Source organism: Pleurodeles waltl, chromosome 12 (genome assembly GCF_031143425.1).
Source record: "Pleurodeles waltl isolate 20211129_DDA chromosome 12, aPleWal1.hap1.20221129, whole genome shotgun sequence".
In the NCBI taxonomy this organism is placed as follows: domain Eukaryota; kingdom Metazoa; phylum Chordata; class Amphibia; order Caudata; family Salamandridae; genus Pleurodeles; species Pleurodeles waltl.
This window is the reverse complement of record NC_090451.1, coordinates 127608980-127618170: the sequence shown is the minus strand read 5'-3', so window position 1 is coordinate 127618170 and position 9191 is coordinate 127608980. Positions and strand designations below refer to the sequence as shown.

General features: G+C 41.9%; 2 non-coding genes across 2 annotated transcripts; both read right to left on the bottom strand.

Annotated features, from left to right (window-relative positions):
- Nucleotides 1–2597: 2597 nt before the first annotated feature.
- TRNAT-AGU (transfer RNA threonine (anticodon AGU)) lies at nucleotides 2598–2671 on the bottom strand. The gene has a single exon. It is a non-coding gene; the product is annotated as a tRNA-Thr (tRNA).
- A 631-nt stretch (nucleotides 2672–3302) lies between these two features.
- TRNAI-AAU (transfer RNA isoleucine (anticodon AAU)) lies at nucleotides 3303–3376 on the bottom strand. Its single transcript has one exon. It is a non-coding gene; the product is annotated as a tRNA-Ile (tRNA).
- Nucleotides 3377–9191: the final 5815 nt, after the last annotated feature.

Below are 9191 nucleotides of genomic sequence, written 5' to 3'. Positions count from 1 at the left end.
TATTCACCCACAGTCAAACAAATCTGGGTTTAATCCATTTTTTTTTTTGCTCACCACGCCACCCCAGTTTGGACCCAGCTGTATGCAAATCAGGCTTGACCCTGCTCCCTCTGGGAACAGTCAAACCCGAACTGCCAAGCCAGGTCCTCCTTGGACTGGAAACAAGTATCCTCGGACCGGTTTTCAGAGTATCACCCTTCATTAGGCAGGGTAACTTGAATCCAGTGCTCTCCAATGCTCCTGAATCCGTAACTTAAGACTGCGGTACGTGCTGTTAACATAAATCATATTTCAGCAACAGTCTGTTATAAAGATCTCAAATTGAGTGTTGCAGTTGATAAAGTGTTTAACTTTATGCACACGAGAGCTATTGTATTTAAACTCTTTAATCTTATTCTACCCATTTGTGCAATTGCAGCACGTATAAAATTCCAGGGATTTATCCGGTAGCCGTGTATCTTCAAGTTCTAATGACGTTACATAGCTGGGACATAAAAATCCCTAAGCGTGTGTCCTCTTTTATACACCACCATTGGATTTTTGCTTATTTTGCCCAGCACACCGGGAATCTCCAGCAGGAGATGCCAATGTTTCTTTAATACCTTAAAAATCCTATGACTACATAAGGTGTATCTTGTGACAAGTGCTAGTTTAGCTTGTTTCCATCTAGCCTCCCTGCCCTTAGCCATAAGAGTCCCCTCTCTCTCTGGGTACATTCTGTACTCTCCTTTCTGTTATACTAAGGGCCACATTTACAACAAAATGGTGCATCAATCACGATGCGCTATTGTGCTTGCCCAGCCCTGCGCTCTCCTAATGACACCATGGTAACGCTGTATTTACAATACAGCGCGCCATAGCACTCGTTAGCACAACTGCGTCAAAATTTCTGACCCAGTTGTGCCGCTTTGCTGGACTAGTACCAAACATTTTGGCGATAGTCCAGCAAAGTTTGGGGAGACCCATTTAAAACAGCCTAATGTCACTTTCACGCCTGACCTTGAGCAGGTGTTAAATAAATGACACTAGAATGATGCAGTGAAACTGTGTAAATGTCACTGTGCCATTCCTGCACGCCTCCTAGAGGGGAACGCCTCCCTTGGCACAAGTTTTACAAACTGGCGCAATGGTTTCATTGGGGCAGTTTATAAATATGGCAGGAGGTGGGGGACTTTTGTGCACCAAAAAAATAACTCTACGGTAGCGGAAGGAGCATGTAAATGAGTCCCTAAGCATTTTAGGATCGTAAAATTTGTCCAGGAAACATTTCTTTCCATCATTGATGTTCATCTTGAAATTATCTTAAAATGATCAAGTTCACTATATTTTCACGTTATACAGATCATTTCACCAAACAGGATATTTTTAATTACAGATTGTGCAGGTGGACTCGAACCATGCAATATGGAAGGTTGCCCTGGTGCTGCCTGTGCTGTGCCTGTTCTTGGGGCACTGAAGCTTGAATCCCCTCTGCCTGTTCTGTAACAGTGTCGGTAACTGAAGGTTACCCTGCTGCTGCCTGTACTGTGCCTGTTCTTGCGATGAGCAACTTGAACCTCTTCTGCCTGCTCTGTAACAGTCTCAGTAACTAAAGGTCACCCTGCTGCTGCCTGTGTTGTGCCTGTTGATTGAAGCTTTCATCACTGCTGCCTTACTGTGCTTTGATGTGAGTGAATGCTGGGGAAATCTTCTCACTGAACAAAGTCAAACTGATTGGCTTTGTCAATGGGTCTTTGAAAGTCAAAAATATTCCAGTTGTTGGTACAATACATTCTCACTGTAACATGAAATAAAATCATATCGTTTATTTACCATGCTTAGTTAATGAAAACCATTTGGTGACTGAAACAGCTCTCTAAAAGACCCCTGCTGGCAATAAAATACAACATGAAGTTCATCAGTCACATGTATAATTCTTGCATCTCTAGAGTAACAAAGTGTAGCACAAGTATTTCCCATAAGCCCATTGCCCAGCTGTCCCTACCCAAACTCGCTTGTGTTTCGATTAGATCATGTGCAATCATCGAGCAGTTAAAGTGCACGCTTGCAAAATACATATTAATTCAGCAATGCATCTAGAATGGTCGCTTCTAGTGCGAATGGCAGCGCAGATAAGGTGTAATTATTGTTTATTTGGCCACAGGTCAAAATCGCTTCTCAGTCCACCTCTGTCTTTTAAATGATGTAGAGCCGTCCAACACTTAAACTGCATATGGTGTTGAGCAGCAAAGAACTTATTTATCAGTAAAAGGGCCCATTAGTTCAAGCATGACGGGGCCTCCGAAACAGACGTTTGGATATAGATAGCCTCACAAATAACATGCAATAAATAACAATCCATGATTCAGAGCCAATGAACAGCCTACATCTATCAGTACATAGGACCCAGACTACATTGCTGCCAACTGAAACTCAATTGTTGTCATAGGCAGGTAGAATTTAACATTTAAAAAAAAAAAAAAAAAAAAATGAGTTAATTAGCTTGGAAGAGGACTCATGGTATATTGCGTAATTATAAGAGCATGGGTTTGCAGACTATCTATATGTTTTTTGTCAGTTTATTTTCTTTAATCTGTTTGAAAAATGCTTGAAAACTAAGGCACTGCTGAGATTCGAACTCAGGAACTCCTGTTTACTAGACAGGCGCTTTAACCAACTAAGCCACAGCGCCAACCCCATCGCTGACGTCACTGTGTCTTAGTCAGTGTTAAAAATGCCAGATGCAACAGCGTGTTCAATTGTTTAAAGCCTCCGTTTCTTTTCATCTGATCCCAACAAAAAGACGAGAGAAAAGCAGACTAAGGAATGAATGTGTGCGTAGCCCGCGTGTCCTCCCTACTCCTCACGAGACCCCTAGAAGCCCTGTCCAGTGCTTCACAGAGGTCCCTGACACGCACTGGGTAAAGCAAAGCCCCAGAGATCTCCCAGAGATAGGAAAGTGGTTTAGACGTTCTACTCGCTACATTCTCTCCGTCTCCAAAGATGACGTTAAGCTAACTTTCCCGGTATAGCCGAGGGACCCGCCACTCTCGGAAAGAAAGCGAGATTGTTTTGTCCATGCAGTCCCCGAAATAAAGAAAGCGTGAAGAAGTGCGGGTCGAGTGTACCTAGATAACACTGAGGATGGCGCTTCAGCAAGTGTCAGCTATAACTATTACAGCATCCTGTAATCGCTCACACTTTTATTTGGTAGAATAAAGAAAAATCTATTTTGTAAACTGCTACTTAAAAGGTCCTGCAGGATGTTTACGTGGTTTTCTAGTTCATTAAGCTGAAAAGGAAAGGTGGTAGTAATAGATTACAGGCCCGTACGGGGATCGAACCCGCGACCTTGGCGTTATTAGCACCACGCTCTAACCAACTGAGCTAACCGGCCATACCCCATCAGAGACGCATGCATTGGTAAATAGCTGTATACTGACAGAGCACAGGAGGCTCTGTGTATGGATTCCTTCAACAGACGTGGGATGAGTAATGCTTATGCCATCATCCTTTCCCTCAAGACATTTACGATGAGTAATGCTTATGCCATCATCCTTTCCCTCAAGACATTTACGTGCTCTGGCAATGCTAAGTAAATCCACAACTTCAAACAGAAGGAAGCTACAACTACATAACACCGACATTATATCAATAATTGTACTGAAGGCGACAAGCTATCAAGAACCACAAGAGCCCCAACTCCAGGGAAAATGGACTGAAAAGTAGAATCGCTCCATAGACCCCGTCCAAGTACTGTGCATATGCAATCTTATGCTACTTTGTTGTTTCCTGTTCTACAGGTTGTCCTCATGCTTCTCGAGCTCAATCTATAGCACACACTATCATAAATTGTACTCTCCGTCCCTAGCCCGTCACTTCCCGTACCCTTTTCTCGGCACTCCTTCAACAACTCTTTTCGCGCCCAATACATTTTCATTGACTTTGAATACTTTTAGCACCTTTTTGGGGTCGAGCCTTCGCTAAAATGCGCGTGCGCATGCGTATCGCTTGTGAGACGCTGTAGTAGTTAGAAAAGGGATCGGAGCCCCGTCCATGTCACATCAGAGTCTTTCATTGGTTCGTGGGCTTGCTTTTTAAAGTCTACTTGCTTTCATTAGTGGAAGGCATGCATACGTCATGTCTTTTCCAGTGGTTAGCCCTCCTCGAGTGCAGCGACCAAGTACTGAAAACATACGAGGCTCGCTGTTTTCCATCAGGTTTGCGGACTACTTTTTCTCTTTTTTCACAGCACGATCTCGCTTGGCAGAAGTCTAGCGCTTTGCATGACATCACCCTGTTATATGGTTAATTGCACTTTTGCCGGTTATGCTAGCGCGCCTGGTCCTTAATAAGTAAACTTACAAGGGGAAGCGTACAGGCTGATGAACTTTTTGGATCGCATGGAGTATCCTAGATATGTAGTAATTGATGATCATCAATTATCAATGTACGTATCAATAATCAATAAGCAAAACACTAATCATCAATCGATAATGTCAACATTTCATGAATAACCATAACTCAATTATACATTTTATCAATTTTATTTCCCTATTAGTTACAATACTAGTCCATTGATTAATTCTAACTTTATTTGATCAGCTCTGAATTAGTTAATTAGTGATCACGAATAACATAATCTAATCAGAACTTGAGAAAAACATATGCTGTAATGCTTCAGCATAAGCTAACACAGATTAATATATCAGCGTTAATGGCAGAGTTCAGTAATCAGTTTAATCAATCATTTGTCACTGTTCACGTCACCTAAAGGAACCTTACCTAACGTAGATTAGCATTTTCATGTGGGACTTCATGCAAAAATAATTTAGAACACTAATTTAGAAAACATATAGCTAAAAGAAAAACGTATTCAAACAGCGCAATTGGTACTTGGAAAGAAAGGCAAAAAAAAAATTAACAGTCACATTGTCAAAGCTACCTATCCACAGAATAGATCAGCAACAAAGTCAGTCTTCGTCTTCAGGTCATCAATCTATCAGCAACGCATCAGGCTCTCAAGAGCACGAGCCCAATGACAGAATCTCAAATCGCATCTTCTGCCATCTAATATCTGCATCAGTTCTCCCCTCGTATCTCCGAAATGTTTACCTCTTGCCATGACTTTATTAAAGGTTTTCCAGTCCATCCTCCTAATTCCTAATTGGTCAGTCAATCACCAGTTATTACCGTAACCAATAACCTTAATTTCACAAATCTATGAACTCTAATATTACGCCGTTCTCAGTTTGTTGATTGGTTCACTGTACGGTGTCCTCATCATCGGGTTCATCAGGTATTGAAAATGTTGCATCTTCTTCTCCAGTCAGTGCCTCTATTGTTCAAGTCCTGGGAAAGTACATTGAGTCTGTCTTACACCAGTATTGTTATATGTCTAGTTTCATCATCTCCTATCGGTACATTGCAGAAAATTCTAGTTAAGCAGATTTTATTAACATACGCGGTTCATGGTCAGTTCAACGCACCAGCTTCTTTGTAGTGCTAGTAATTCAGCTTCTGCATGAGGCCTGGTAACTAGGCCTCAACTTCGGTTAAGTTAACTCTATAATATAATGCAAAACATAGGTTATACATCTCAATATGACATATTACTACGTTATTATTACTCTTTTTCACATTTTTTATCATTTTAGTACAAGTTCGTATAAGTTGGCTGTCACTCTCTGTGGACACATTTTCAATCGTGCACATTCATTTCTCTACATTTAAATTTTCTATCAATTTCCTGTTAGTCAAAACGCATACACATTCCTTAATCATTTCTAATTAGCATATCTGCTTCAACAGTCCCTCCTCTGATGACTAAATATGTTGTCACACCTTTCTTCACCATCATTGCTTTAATAATTCTGTCTCATCAGTATTTTGTCTTCTTCTCAAATCTTCTCTATGGATTCTTTCCCTATTTCTTTCTTCCCTCCTTTGATTATTTTGCGATTTTCTCAATTTTATCTTTTGACACAATTTACATGAACCCCATATTCCTAATATACAAGCAATCACAATTAATATTCTCTGTATGATTTTTAATAGTACCCCATTCCAAATTTGACTAAGCCAATTTCCCTCTGAAGCAAATCCTTTTCCAACCTTTTCTCAAACACCTGGTTATTTCAGTTCTTTTAAGTCCTTCCTTGAGTTTGTCAGGTTAGTGAGTAAGTCTCTTATCGCTCTATAATTATTCAGAATATATGAGCAACAATGACTAGAATTAATCATCTCACAAACTCTGCTGTCTTTCGCTAAAAGAACGTCTAAAGCAAGCCTATTTTGAAGCTTCATAGCTCTATCCGCGGCTAAATCAGTATCTATAAGGAGTATTGCCCCTGTAAAGTTTGTCAGCATGTTATCCACAATAGTAGACAACTTTCGTATCTTGATGGAATTTAGGATGACTCCCACGGAAGGAATCACTGCACCAAAGTTATCTCCCAACACTGTAGAAGAGGTTTCCCTCCTCTGCCGCTTATGGTGTAATTCAGTCAATTTCGGAAACTTCTTTAAGTCATCTATCTAAAATCTTTGGGAAAACTATCCCCAAATAACATGTCCCATACCATCCTCTGGGAAGACGGTAATAAGCATTTGGTACAGAAATATAATAAATCCTGGGAATCGCAGGGTCCTGACCATTCAGCATAAAAGTTCACTTACTCTGAAACAAAAATACATGCCTACATTCACTCGTTCCCACAAATAAAGTGTCAGTGTGTGATTTTGGCCTATATATACAAAGTTTTCCTACATGTATGTAGTGATCTGAATTCCTGTCCATACACCAGCTGCACCAAATGGCCCTAGCGGATTTGTAAGCCTTGGAGGTACCAGGGGCCCTGGACTGTTGGATGAGTTTGAGAGCATCCTCTGAAATTCCTGGGGTTCTCCAGGTTGACCCGAAATCCTCAAAGCAATGAGGAACAAGGAGTTGTTGAGGATCAAGTGGTGTTGTCGACCTTGGGGATCTAAGAGGAGGTTGGGGAAATGAGGAAGCCAGACCGGACGGTCGGTTGTTAGTTCCAATAAAGTTGGATACCAAGGATGAGCTTGCCAAAATGGGGTTATGAGAACTAGTGTGGATTGTTGTCTCCGTGCTTGTGCAAGGACTCAAGGAATGAGAAGGAAGGGAGGTAAAGAAGAGATGACGGCCAAATCTGAAGGAAATCATCCATGGAAAGAGCCTGCAGATCCGGCCTCCAACTGAAAAAGGAAGGAAAGTGGGAATTGAGGGGAGAAGCAAAAAGATCTATGAACATGTCGCCAAAGATGGAAATAAGATGATTGAACACTGAAGGGTGCAGCTGCCAATTGCTGGAATCGTGAAGATGTCTGGAATACCAGTCTGCAACTGTATTCAGATTGCCCAGTAGGTAAACTGCTCTGACTGAGATTTGTCGAGGAAGACAATATTCCCAGAGATGCTTTGCCAGGGTAGACAAAATCTTGGACCTGGTGCCTCCTAGATGGTTGATATATCTGACGGCGGTTAGGTTGTCCATCCTGAGAAGAATGGTGCAACTTACATGGTCCTTTGTAAAGGAGCGGATGACAAAGGAACCCGCAAGCATCTCTAAACTGTTTATGTGCAAGGACTCCTTCAGAGACCATGTGCCTCCAGTCGAAATCTGACCACATCTTGCGCCCCAACTTGGATTCTAATACAAGATCTGGACGGCAGAGAAGATAGTTCTTCTGTTCCAAGCATCTAGGTGAGTCAGCCACCATAGAAGCTCCTCTTTGGACTCAGAGTCTAGAACAAGTGGATCGGAATAGGCAAGGCCCCTGTGAAGATGGCGTATCTTCAGATGTTGGAGGCCGCGGTAGTGCAGAGGACCTGGGAAAATAGCTTGAGTAGAGGAAGCGAGAATTCCCACTAGATGAGCTAGAGTTCTGAGTGAGATGTGTGGAAGGGACAGAGATTGACGAATTTCTTTCTTGATGAAGGAGACTTTGTGCTGGGGAAGTTGAAGAATTGAAAGAGTAGTGTCTATGGGAAAGCAGAGAAATTCCAATTTTTGAGTTGGAACGACAGCTGATTTCTGAAAGTTGATGAGGAATCCCAATTTGAGTAGAAGATCTTGACAAAGATGTACACGAACAAGGAGAAGGTCTTTGTCTTGTGCCATCAGGTTAAAATCGTCTAGGTAAAGAATCAGACGAACACAGTGAGAGCTGAGAAAGGCCGCTACAGGCTTGAGAATCTTGGTGAAACACCAAGGGGCCGAAGAGAGACCGAAAGGAAGAACTTTGAATTGGTAGAAAGAGTTTTGCTGAAATTGAAGACATTTTCTGTGTGAGGGATGAATAGGTACCATGAGGTAAGCATCCTGAAGGTCTAATCTGACCAACCAGTCATTTTGAAGTAAAATATCCCTGAGGTGAAGGATAGTCTCCATCTTGAAATGTCGATAGACAACAAAATTGTTGAATTTTTTGAGGTTCAGAACTAGTCGAAACTTCAGATTTTTCTTTTGGACCAGGAAAATGGTAATGAGAAAACCCGAAGAGTCGAACTTAAATGGTTCTATGGCCTGTTTGGGGTGGAGAGACTGGACTTTGTTGTGGAGAAGTTGGTTTTCTTCTTGAGAAAAAACAAGGGGAAGAGGAAAAAGGTACTGACTTGGGGGTTGATAAAACTCTGAGAGGTAACCTTGAATGGATTGAATAATCGTGGGATCTGACGTGAGAAACAACCATGAATCTAGAAACAAAGCTAGTCTGCCTCCTCCCTGAGGAAGACCAGAATTGGAAACACTTACCGGAAATCTGCTCTCCTTGCTGACATAACCCCTGTTTCGATAACCTCTTGAACTGTGGGGGTAGAAGCGTGGCTTGTATCCTGTGTAGGTGTCAAGCTGATTCTGCTGGTTGTAGGAGTCTCGATTGGTATATTTACTTCTGAGGGAGCAGCCGGCAAAGCGACTCCTGCCTTTGCCGGCCCTGGCAAAAACCTGTGACGAAAATATCTTTTTAATAGAAAGACGAGCTATGTCCAGGGTGGCGAAGGTGGAGACGTACTTACCCAGTTCCTTTATGAAGGAGTCTCCAAATAACAGACCTTTAGCCGAAGGGCCCTCATCCTTAATGGCCAAAGATGCCAGTTTAGGATCGATCTTTAGAAGGAGACTCTTCCTTCTTTCAATAGACAATTGGGTTTTCGCATTCCCAAGCATACAAATAGCGCGTTGCGC